At 38.6% G+C, this 12,530-nt stretch overlaps 1 long non-coding RNA gene across 1 annotated transcript; it reads right to left on the reverse strand.

Moving 5' to 3' along the window:
• Positions 1-7,259: 7,259 nt before the first annotated feature.
• Positions 7,260-7,794, reverse strand: LOC134203915 (uncharacterized). The gene is made up of 3 exons (XR_009977734.1): positions 7,686-7,794; positions 7,483-7,622; positions 7,260-7,373 (listed from the first exon to the last, which is right to left on the reverse strand). It is a non-coding gene; the product is annotated as an uncharacterized LOC134203915 (long non-coding RNA).
• Positions 7,795-12,530: the final 4,736 nt, after the last annotated feature.

The following is a 12,530-nucleotide window of genomic DNA, read 5'->3' on the forward strand; positions in this document are numbered from 1 at the left end:
ATTTGTAAACTGGTACTACTTTAGCTATTTTGAGGCAGCTAGGATAATCTCTGGTACATAATATTTGGTTGAACATATGAGAGAGTATAATTGAGAATTTATTAATATTATCTTTCAAAGAACTTGCTGGGAAGTCATCTGGACCGCTGCTTTTTTTAACATTAATATCATTAATTATAACAAACACTTCGTTAGCACTTGCAGGCCGGAGGAAAATTGAATGATTCAACTGACTCGTAATATTCAATGGATTTGAGCCATTTATTTTAGGTATCGTTTCAGCAAGTTTTGTTCCAATGGTAGAGAAATAATCATTAAGCCTTTCACAAACCTCTGCACTGTTTCTTGTTTCTACACCATCAACAATTAATTTTATTCTGTCTTTTTTTTTTAGAACGCCCCATGAGCTCATTAATGTTTTTCCAAACCTTAGAATTGTCAGAACATTCTAAAATATGTTTATAATAGCTAGTTTTGCATGTCTTTTTAGAAATTTCAACTTTTTTAGATATGTGTTTTAACATACCTTGTAAATGCTGATCAGTTGGATTTTTCTTAGACTTTTTTAAATACTTATTTTTTAGTTTTATGAGTTGCCAAAGATCATAACTAAGCCACGGACAAAATTTTGCCTTTGCATACACAATTTCAGTTTTTTCAACTGTGCAGCGAGAAGCCATTTCACTATAAGAATTTACAATATTAAATAAAGCACAATTAACATCACCATCATCAAAATGAAAATTATTTAAAAAATTTCCAAACCTTTCCTTTAATTTGTTTCTATCTATTATTTTTTTGGTAAGCACAATGCATTCTTTCGCCATGTGTAGTTTGAAGGATGAGATAACAATAATATCAATATAAATCGTATCATTACGAACGCAAGAGACATCATTCTTCCTACTAATAAAATGATCGAGAATATTTTTACTTGCAGGGCGAGTAACAAACGTGTTTGAGCAAATGAAATTATAACATTCAAGAAGGCTTTTGTATTGGAGAATGATATTGTTGTTATCCAGATTTATCGGTATATTCATGTCTCCTGCAATAAACAGGGTTTATTGTGGCACGAAGACAATAATTGTTCTAACACATCTTGAAATCGACTAAAATCGAATGAAGGAGGTCTATATATACCAATAATATCATGTAACTTTCCGCTGGTACGTAATTCAATTTGAATTAAGTGGAAGTCGTCAAATGTTTCATTTTTTATAATTTTATATTCATTCGTACTTTTTATAAACATTGCTAGGCCTCCAAATGAAGAATCTCGACATGAAAATACAGCCTTGTAATTAGGTATTTTATATGAACTAGTGTTTGCATGTTTAAGCCATGTTTCTCCAATTACAAAAACATCAATCGATACACTACAATTATCAAGGAATAGAACTATGTCATCAAATTTTTCCATGCCATTCATCCCTCTCACATTCCATTGAGCTATTCGCAAACATCTGATGTGTTTTGTTCAAGCCACTCTGAAACAGCTCATGTGGGCTAAACGATACTACTCAACAGTCGAGTCAACAGCCACCCGTTCGGTCCGGTTTCGTTAAATCTGTTTATTCCAACCTCAGCCGTCAAACTTGCGTACAAGCTATTTTGTGATAGTTGTATGAAGTCGCACACAGCCCAGAACCATTTGTATGTACTACTAACGAACGTACTTCAGTACCAGTTCTCAATATATCTTTCGCATCACTTAGCACCACTACTAAGCAATAACACCAACAGCAATAGAGCAAAACAACAACAACAGCAGCAGTCTGTTTTTTTCTAAACTTCCCTGAAACGACTCATATGGGTTAAACGATACTACTTAGTTGACGAGTTTTATTGGCCACCCGTTCGGTCCGGTTTCGTTAAATCTGTTCATTCCAACCTCAGCTCGTAAACTAGCACACAAACTATTTGTTGATAATTGTATGCAGTCATACACAGCCCATGCCAGACAGAACCACCACCAACAGAGCAGCCTACAACAACAACAGCAGCAGCAATCTATCGGTATTTTTGTTCAGCACCAACACATTTGCAAATCAAAGTTCAATGAGGTTTCTATCCAGACGATCGAGGCATGAACACTAATAACAAATCAAATTATACTGAATATAATTGAATTATGAATATATGAACCAAGCACCAACAGAGCAGCCTACAACAACAACAGCAGCAGCAATCTATCGGTATTTTTGTTCAGCACCAACACATTTGCACATCAAAGTTCAATGAGGTTTCTATCCAGACGATCGAGGCATGAACACTAATAACAAATCAAATTATACTGAATATAATTGAATTATGAATATATCATCAGCCTTAAACAGTCAAATACAATCAATAGACACACATAAATCTAAACGAAATAATGATTAGCCTGATGAACATGAAAAATTAATCACTCAAAATCTCTTGCACTTGAGACACAGACACACTAACAGTGTTGCCAAAAGTGATGTCAACCTTGATGTCAACCCATCGTTTCGTACTCATCTACAAAGCTGACTACACGGATCTCATCTGTAAATGTCTGCTGAGTAAGTGAAGAGTCCATAAAACCCTGGGAAGATGCAGACTTGGTCACAATGGACGGGGCCGCAATGGACATCTCCGCCTTCTTTTCATTAGAGAAATTCAACAACTTGTCTCAATCCGCCCACTACACTCGTATTCCTTTTGGCAATACAGCACCACGTCTATCCTCGGCAACTGCTTTCAAACCGCTCCACGTTTCGAAATTTCCTTCATACCATTTGCGCATTTCCATTCTGATCCAGTCCACACACAGTCCATCATTTCGCAAGAAGCGAGTCTCTTCTATTATCTTCTATTCCATAGACCTCAACCCGCACACGCCGTTCTCGATCGCAAAATATTACTAAAGACAATATTAACGTATGTTATTTGATTTTTTTAGTTGGGGTTTCGCTAGTTGGGACTAATGGAAAGTTAAAACCTTATCACGAACGTTATTTTTTCCTAATTTGGAGCACCGTAACAATTGTTAGAAATGTACAAACCAAACACATGTAGGAGGAAATATTGAAAGGACAGACAAACTAAAACACGAGCTCATTCTCAAGCACACAGGACTGCTCTACCCATCTGTACCACTAATGGCGAGATTATTCCTTTCAATTGAATTGAATGAAGATATGGTCGATCTCATACAACACAGCACGGCCATCCCGCTCGCTTTGGCTTTCGGAACGGCCTGTTGCTCTCAGGAATCCAAGTGACAACGCGTACATCGACGTAGCAGCAAACATCGAAACTGTTCGCAAAATGCGACCAATAATTTAAACCAAAAAAATACGCCAAACAGCAACTCGAACCACCAATAATGCGTATCTGTATTGAAACACAGATTAATCCACCTTGCGGTGGGGATCTTTCTCGTGATTTTAGAACATAGGGCAAAATGGCAAATTTGTTATAGCTGCCACACTTGCTTCATACAGTTGGAACTCACAGCTATAGTCATCTCTGAACAGTTGTGATTTGAAGAAAAAAATAAAACTCCCCCCCCCCCCCCAGCACCTTCTTTTTTAGTTTTCTAACGATCATACAACCTGTCAGTTTAATAAGCGTAAAGAAAGGATAAAACCCAGAGAGACTGTTGGGCGCTATCAGGTGAACCGAATCGTTCAACCGAACGAGGTCTCCATTCACCGGAAATGGATTGAGAATCGCGCGCGCGGTCAGCCCGGAGTATGAACGTGGGTACTGTAAGTGAGTCACTAATGAATTGCTGCCTGTTTGTGCGTCGTCGCTTACAAAAGGCTTGGTGCTTTACCGAAATATCAAAAGATTCGGCAAGATTAGGTGACACAGAATGCGAAAAAAAAAGTTGTTTTTCCATTTATTCAAATGAAAAGGAGTTGTAGTTGTGTTGATTGGAAAATTAACTTCGCAGCGCAAGTTGATCGCCGGCTGCAGATTATTGTTTTACACTGAAAAAAATCCGATCTGGTAAAAATGTGCTCATTCCAAACCATAATTGAGAGCTTTCCATATAGATTTGTATAAAAGTGCATCATTCTTGTACATATAATGGTCTTAATCAAAATTATAAGGAGATCTTACACTCGGTACACGGTTGCAGCAACAGCTGAGCAGTAACTTTCCTCCGTGTATCAATTCAGCGATTGAATTATGTGGCAGTTAAAATGCACCGACAGGACCCTCCTTGCCGGTATATCGCGTAACGAATGCCTGTTTGTACAAGACAGCGACAAACCGCACTTTTAATTAGCTTTACCAACCATTTCCACGACACTCACGGCCAGTAAGTGCGCGTCTTCTTTCTCGCGTTCGGTAGGCTTTTATTAGGACAGCGACAAACTGTCTGACGAGCAGATGCTGCAGCGGCATTCCTTGTGAAGTGATTCTTCATGATGGCGATGATGTCGGCCGGAATGGAAGTTTTTAAAATTAATTAACCCACAAAGTGAAGACAGGCAGTCTGGAAAGATTCGAGAACTACCATCATCCGAACCGTGGAAATGCAAAGACAATTTCAATTCAATTTGTTGTCGGTTCGTCTTGGATTCACACAATTAGGGTTGAAATATTTCCACTCGTAAAATTCCAATCAATTAGGTAAAGCTCATTTGAATGGAATCGACCGTGGGTCAAAGCCGTCGTTTAATTGTGACTAATTTAGAATATTGTCGTTTTCTCACATTTAAACCTGTTAAATTAAGATAAATTCCAATAAAATCGAACGTTCACAACAAAACCAAAACTGGCAAGCCGATATCGGGAAGGCGAATTTGAAAACGATAACGGACGACAAGAAAAATTGAATGCTATTGTCGATAAGGCCCCCCCGATGGGAGCTTGGTGGTATGAGCAGAGCGGGCACCGCGGTGAAAGAATGATGAGGCAAATTAAGAGAATACATTTTTTCACACTCCGATTCACGACGTAGTTGGTGTGGGATGTTGGCTTATTTCGGTGTGCTGTTGATATTGGATGTAGTATACTACATGTTGGGCATAATTGTCTCATTAATATTAACGGATTCAATTATTTGGTCATTTGGAAATTAATAGCAAAGTTATGATCTTTGCAGACATGTTCAGTTTTTTGTCCATCTTATATTTACTCAAAAATAACATTCTGGAATAGATTTTTTTTCTCTATTGGCCTTGTGATCCAATCTTCTTAAATCCTTTATCCTTTCCTTTTTCTTCCTTTCTTCTTTAAATTATCTTTCTTTGTTTATTCTTCATTCTCATCTCTCGCTTCGTATGTCTTACTTCTCGCAATCCCTCTTATCGCTTCTGACCTATCATATTTCACATCTCACCAATAACTTCACACTGCTCATTTCTCATTTCCCGCTTGTCACTTCTCACTTCTTATTTACCACTACACACTTCTAACTTATCACTAAATACTCATTACTCACAACAAACATTTCGAATTCCTTTTATTATAGTGCCGTGTGAACTAGCTATCTCTAGTATACCAACAATAAATCAAGAACTAGAAGGATAGAGTAAATCTTTCCATCGTCATAACCTTGTTTTATCATGCCTATGTCCTTTGTAATCATTTAGATCCATTCCAATTCCTACAAGTGAACCAGTATAAATAACCCTAGCAGCACACATATTTCACATAGGTTACTGAAACTTATATGTGACCAGATACAGTCACAATCAAGTTGCTGCAATCGTTTTTGTCTAACTTGTGCTGCTTGGGAAGCTATCGAATGTAATAGAAAGAGTAGTTGTATCCAATCGTTACCAGAGAACAGACATCTTTCAGTGATTTATTTGTCCAGTGTACAAGTCCGAAGGGAGATTACCCATAGAAGCCAAGGTGCCTTCCAGAACCAGCAATCGTTAGTTATTGGCGTTAACAGATGCTTTGAATTGTTTTGTTTTGAAATAATGCTTGTATTAACTCACTACTCGAAGGGACATTATTGGTAGACTACATGATTTTTTTTATTATCTGCCTTTTCCACTTAACTTCTTAACCTCTGGGTCAGTAGCAAGATCGTTGTTAAGTAAGACAAACTACAAGAGAGTGCTCGAGAGCAAAAACAATTTTATTAGTTGTTTCTGCAGGAGATATAAACATCTCTTTAAAAGTACACTTTGTCATGCATAAGTCTAAAAAGTATACGCTTCCTTTTTCAATTGATGAATTTTCCCGGTATATGACAAGGGAAGATCCGATTTCTTATTTTAAATCATGCATTTGCCAGGCATAGCACAAGGGAGAATATGTATGGGTCTTATTCCCAATGTATGCAATTATTCAGTTCAAAGAAAATGAAGATATAATTCCTTCTGTCAAAGGATGCGTTTCATCGTCAGAAGGCAAAAACGATATGGTTCCTGCTTTATATTCAGGCATTTGCTCGGTTGAAGGCAAAGTAGAATATGACCCCTTCTTTCAAAGGATGCATCTTTCCGAAAGACGGCAAGTAAAGATATAATTCACGCTTAACTTTTCAAAAGGACCTAAGTAACATTTTTTCATTAATTAATTTGAGTACTGCAATCAAAAGCTTTCATGTTGTTCTGTTGATTGCGCTATTCATATTAATTCATGAAAAAAATGTTACTTAGGTCCTTTTGAAAAGTTAAGCGAGAATTCCTTCTTTCAAAGGATGCATTTGCCCGGCATATGTCAAAAAGCGATATGGTTCCTCCTTCCAATTCAGGAATTTGCTCGGTTTAAGGCGAAGGATTCTGTCTTTCAAAGGAAAGCATAAGGAACGGCAGAAGACAAAAGATGATATCTACACAGAAAGAAAAATCGTTATTGAAAATAAAAAAACCGTTGGTTAAAATAAAAAGTTGCGTTGGTTCTTTTTCGTAGAGAGTAGCGAATGTTCAAAATAAAAGTCCTTGAACTTTTATTTCAACTAAGAGTTTAACAGTCACCGTTTCTCCAGAATTAAAAGTTTGTACTTTTAAAAGTAAATTGCAGAACTGTCAGATCAATCATATTGTACTCTGTTAAATAAAAGTACATGATATTTATATTGAAAGCTACTACTGATGTTTTCAGAGGGAATTTTTCGAATAAAAATAATTCATTCACACATAAATTTTGAAAATGTCGTAGGCCTAAAGCGAAAGTATTTCCACTTTCTGTTTCGCCAAGTCGGAAAAGAAAATCGAAAAAAAACTTTTTTGAGACCTACGATCTTTTCAAAATTGATGTTTGTATTAGTCTGGCAATCTTACAGAAATAGTAAATATTTATTACACAACACTTCATTTTTATATTTTATCATTCTATTCATTCCTCACGGAATTGCCTTGTGGCTGGTGTAGACTGTAGATCGCATGACCCATCAATTCTGTTGACCCGAAGGCACCTGCTGCCAACAGCTTGGGCGAGGGTAAATAGTGTCATCTTTGCTGTGATTCCAAATGGCGTAACCTGATCGCAAATAATAAGTTATTAGGCGATTCCTTTGGCCGTATAATTTATACTCACCACTCATCTATATATTGTTCCTCCAAACAGAAAGGAAATCAATGAAGAGATGTGTCTGAACTGAATTTACAAGGCCATCATTGACACAGTCGACATCGCCAATGGTGGGATTCTCATAGCTCCACATCATATCTGGGGAGCTGAAATATAATGCATTTGTTTGACGAATCAACTTTGGGATCGTTTAATGCAATGTTACTCACCTCATAACCACTGTAATTAAGTATATTATTTAACGATAAGCGGACTGGAACTTATTTTCACTTACTATACGAATCAAAATGCGGGTAAAAGTATGTCAACAAAAAAAATCATTTTCTTTTCTTTCATTGATTCACATTTTTTTTAAACCCTTTTTAGTTCATATGCCACATTTCACAATTTGGATTCAGCCCCGATGCATAATATGTTTGCATTAAACAGATAACTTTCGATTCCAAAGTTTTAACTTTTATTTTAAAGAAAAAATATCACTTTTTAAAACGAGAGTGCAATATATTTGATAAAATAATGTTTGTTCTTTCTGTGTAGCGCATAGTTTCATAGGGGCGTAACTGTATAGATCGATTTTTCTTCGTCGATGTTTTATTTTTATTTTTGTACCGAATTGCGCTAGTTTGTTGATGCTTTGGTGCGATAAAGGATGATTGTATCTTGTACCAGAATCAATAATCACGATTGTAGCTTTTGAAACAATTGAGTTATTACCAAAATAAAAAATCGATTAAGAGAAATCGATCAATACAGTTACGCCCCTATGAAACTAAGCGCAATATATAGATCCTTCTTTCAATTCATGCATTTGCTCGGTTAGAGGCAAGGGAAGATGAGATTCCTTCATTCATAGGATGCATTTGCCCGGCAGAAAGCAAAAGATGATATGGTTCTTTCTTTCAATTCAAGCATTTGCTCGGTTCAGTGCAAGGGAAAATATGATCACTTCTTTCGAAGAATGTATCTTTCCCGCAGACGGCAAGACAGGTTGGTTGGTTTAAGGCGCTCAAAAATCTCGACGGTGATCAACACGCGACGGAGTGGTCCGCCGCGGCTAAACATTGGGCGGCTACAAGACGGTAGACAAGCCCAAGACAACGCGCAGCAGCTAGAAGTGGCACTCCCAACGGAAGAGCAGCTAGGCGCAGCATCTCTTGAAGATGGCTGGAGAGACATTCGATCCGCCATTGGAAGCACCGCAACCGCTGCACTAGGCACGGTGGCTCCAGATCAGAGAAACGACTGGTATGATGGCGAATGTGAGCAGTTATTTGAGGAGAAGAATGCAGCATGGGCGAGATTGCTGCAACACCGCACGGGGGCGAACGAGGCACGATACAAACGGGCGCGGAACAGACAAAACTCGATTTTCCGAATGAAAAAAGCGCCAGCAGGAAGATCGAGACCGTGAAGAGACGGAGCAACTGTACCGCGCTAATAACGCACGAAAGTTCTATGATAAGTTGAACCGTTCACGTAAGGGTCACGTGCCACAGCCCGATATGTGTAGGGACATAAACGGGAACCTTGTTACAAACGAGCGTGAGGTGATCCAAAGGTGGCGGTAGCACTACGAAGAGCACCTGAATGACGATATGTCAGACAACGGTGGCGGTATGGTAATGAACCTAGGAGCACGCGCGCAGGACATGCGACTTCCGGCTCCGAATCTCCAGGAAATCCAGGAGGAGATCGGCCGGCTGAAAAACAACAAAGCCCCTGGAGTTGACCAACTACCAGGGGAGCTGTTTAAACACGGTGGTGAGGCACTGGCTAGAGCGCTGCACTGGGTGATTACCAAGGTTTGGGAGGATGAGGTTCTGCCGCAGTGTCGTGTGTCCCATCTACAAAAAAAGGCGATAAGGTGGATTGTAATAACTACTGCGCAATCACATTGCTGAATGTCGCCTACAAGGTACTCTCCCTAATTTTATGCCGCCGACTAACACCAATTGCAAGACAGTTCGTGGGGCAGTACCAGGCGTGATTTATGGGTGAACGCTCTACCACAGACCCGGTGTTCGCCATACGTCAGGTATTGCAGAAATGCCGCGAATACAACGTGCCCACACATCATCTATTTATCGACTTTAAAGCCGCATATGATACAATCGATCGGGACCAGCTATGGCAGCTAATGCACGAAAACGGATTTCCGGATAAACTGATACGGTTGATCAAGGCGACGATGGATCGGGTGATGTGCATAGTTCGAGTTTCAGGGGCACTCTCGAGTCCCTTCGAAACGCGTAGAGGGTTACGGCAAGGGTATGGTCTTTCGTGTCTGCTATTCAACATCGCTTTGGAGGGAGTAATACGAAGGGCAGGGATTGACACGAGTGGTACGATTTTCACGAAGTCCGTCCAGTTATTTGGTTTCGCCGACGACATTGATATCATGGCATGTAACTTTGAGAGGATGGAGGAAGCCTACATCAGACTGAAAAGCGAAGCTAAACGAATTGGACTAGTCATCAACACGTCGAAGACGAAGTACATGATAGGAAGAGGCTCAAGAGAGGTCAATGTAAGCCATCCACCACGAGTTTCTATCGGTGGTGACGAAATCGAGGTGGTTGAAGAATTCGTGTACTTGGGCTCACTGGTGACCGCCGATAACGATACCAGCAGAGAAATTCGCATAGTGGCGCATAGTGGCTGGAAATCGTACGTACTTTGGACTCCGCAAGACGCTCCGCCTTTGACACAGCAGAGTGTGATTGATTCGTACTATATACAAATCCGCCCATCCCGTTGTTGGGGGCATAGAGTGCGATCTTCTCGTTTAATAAACAATGTGCACTAGCTTGACTGTGGATATACAACAGTAAAGCACATGTGAAGATTGGACAAATCAACCCGACCAGTTAGTCATAACAAAATTTTATCACAATTATATCAAAATGTGTTACAAATAACAATACTTGTAATAATTTTGTTATAAATTCTCTGTCAAAGATGGAGGAAAGAAAATTTCATTATCGTCATAACATGATTATAACATAATGTGTTATGTTTATTCCAACCGAAAAAAAATTGCCTACATTTTTGGTAGATAGGAATTGGAGAAAAAACGAAGGTACCACCTTCAGTATAACTTGAACCTACATTCAAACTTGAGCCAGCTGGACAAAGTTAATTGCCTACATTAAGGGATGATCATAATCTTTCCAATAACATAATTTGTTATAGTACAAGCTATTTTCACCACTTTTTATGTAACACATTGAGTTATATTTTTGTTCAAATAATAACATATTTAGTAATATTTTTGTTAAAACTAGAAGAGATTTTGTTACAATTTTTGTTATTTTAACTACTAATGGTACATGTTTTATAACAACCGCTGTTATAAAAAACTGCTGTAACAGAATAACAAGTTCTGATAGAAATCTGTTACTATCTACTGATCGGGTAAGTAATGTCCAAGTCAGGGTGACTTTGATTGAACTGAACTCGAGTTGCGTACTCTTGCCTACGGAATGCGGTCGGGTCTGAGCTTGACGACCAACTGGGAAATAGCACACTGAACCTCTACTCGATCAGCGCATTTGCTGATGAAGAATGTAATGCAGCTGTCAGACAATTTAAATAGGGGGAACTGGGGGTAGGACGCCCACGTTAAGGAAAATTTTTATCAATGAAAACCACCATTTCAGCCAGTTTTCATCAGCGCATACTGAAGAACAGCATATCTGCGACTGACTACCGATAACAGATATCTAATTGTCCATTTTATTGCACAGAAATTTGATTTTAAAAAGCACCCGAAAAAATGATTTTGAAACCATGCGGGGTGAGATGCGCCAGTGGATGGATTAAAACGCGCACGTGCTCATCGTACTGATTTTAATTTTAATTGCCTACATTAAGGCAATTAACCGAATGTTTCAGCTGTTTCGGTTATACGAAAAGAGCATGGACGTACTGCCTCACACCGACCTCAGAAGTTTGAGGGCCCATAAAATCGTATGAAAACCAATTTTGACGACGATTTCATGTGGAACATAAAGAATACGAGTAAGCAGCATGGCTGATGGCTAAATTCTTAATTTATGAATGTATAACAGTGATGGAAAGACTAAATTCCACCGAGCTAGAATTGCATCAAAACACGCAAAAATCGTTTTTTCGAGTTTTTCATGTATAACTAGAGAAAAATCATGAAATATATGTATCCAATGGCAATATTTTTCATTGCTTTATCGTATAGACTATTGAAAATAATCAAAATGGGGATATTTAACCTTATTCAGGGGTGGCGCGTTTTAACCCCTATGGGCGTGCTACCCCCACTTCCCCTACTCACGCTCCTCTAATGTGAACGTGTACTACACACATGTGGAAGTGTTGGCTTGATAAATTAATTGCAAGTGCTTCGACTATGCGTCCGATTTGGGAATCCCGGGTTAATTCAGTAGCCGCTAAATTGCGAAGGCCTACGGAGGCATTAGGCCAAATGGCGTTCGGTCGAATGACCATAAGCCAAACAAACAAAGGATAGAAAAGGATGTTGATCATAATATCATCCAAAGCATCACAAGTTTAGCGAAACTGGTTGCAACAATCTTATTGTGACTGAATCTGGTCACACATAAGTTAATTTTAGCTATCTGTCTAAAAGGAAGTCTTCTAAATTTACTCAGAAAAACTTTTACGAGCTTTTTTCCAATAGGCGTAACTGTATTTGACCTTGAAATTTGAAACGACTCATACTCTGTCTATTCAGTAAATTTCGTTCAACTGACGTTACTACCGGATAGTCCGCAATCTATTCTTTCTATTGGGTACGTTAGTTGACTAAAATAGTTTGAATTAAGAGCACAATCGTCGTTCGAAAAAACTAGGTCAGATTCAGTTACGCCCATTTGAAAAAAGTTCCTAGACTAATCTTAAATAGTTGATACCTATTTTTAAGAAAATGAAGAATATTTTCAATTTATCCAGAAATTTCTCCCTGAATTAGCCGAAACAAAAAAAATCGGAAACTCTTCTCAATTTCTCCAGATCCTGCGGAAATTATTAACAATTCCCAAAGATGCCTTTGAAATATG

This window comes from Armigeres subalbatus, unplaced genomic scaffold (assembly GCF_024139115.2).
Source record: "Armigeres subalbatus isolate Guangzhou_Male unplaced genomic scaffold, GZ_Asu_2 Contig293, whole genome shotgun sequence".
Taxonomy (NCBI): Eukaryota; Metazoa; Arthropoda; class Insecta; order Diptera; family Culicidae; genus Armigeres; species Armigeres subalbatus.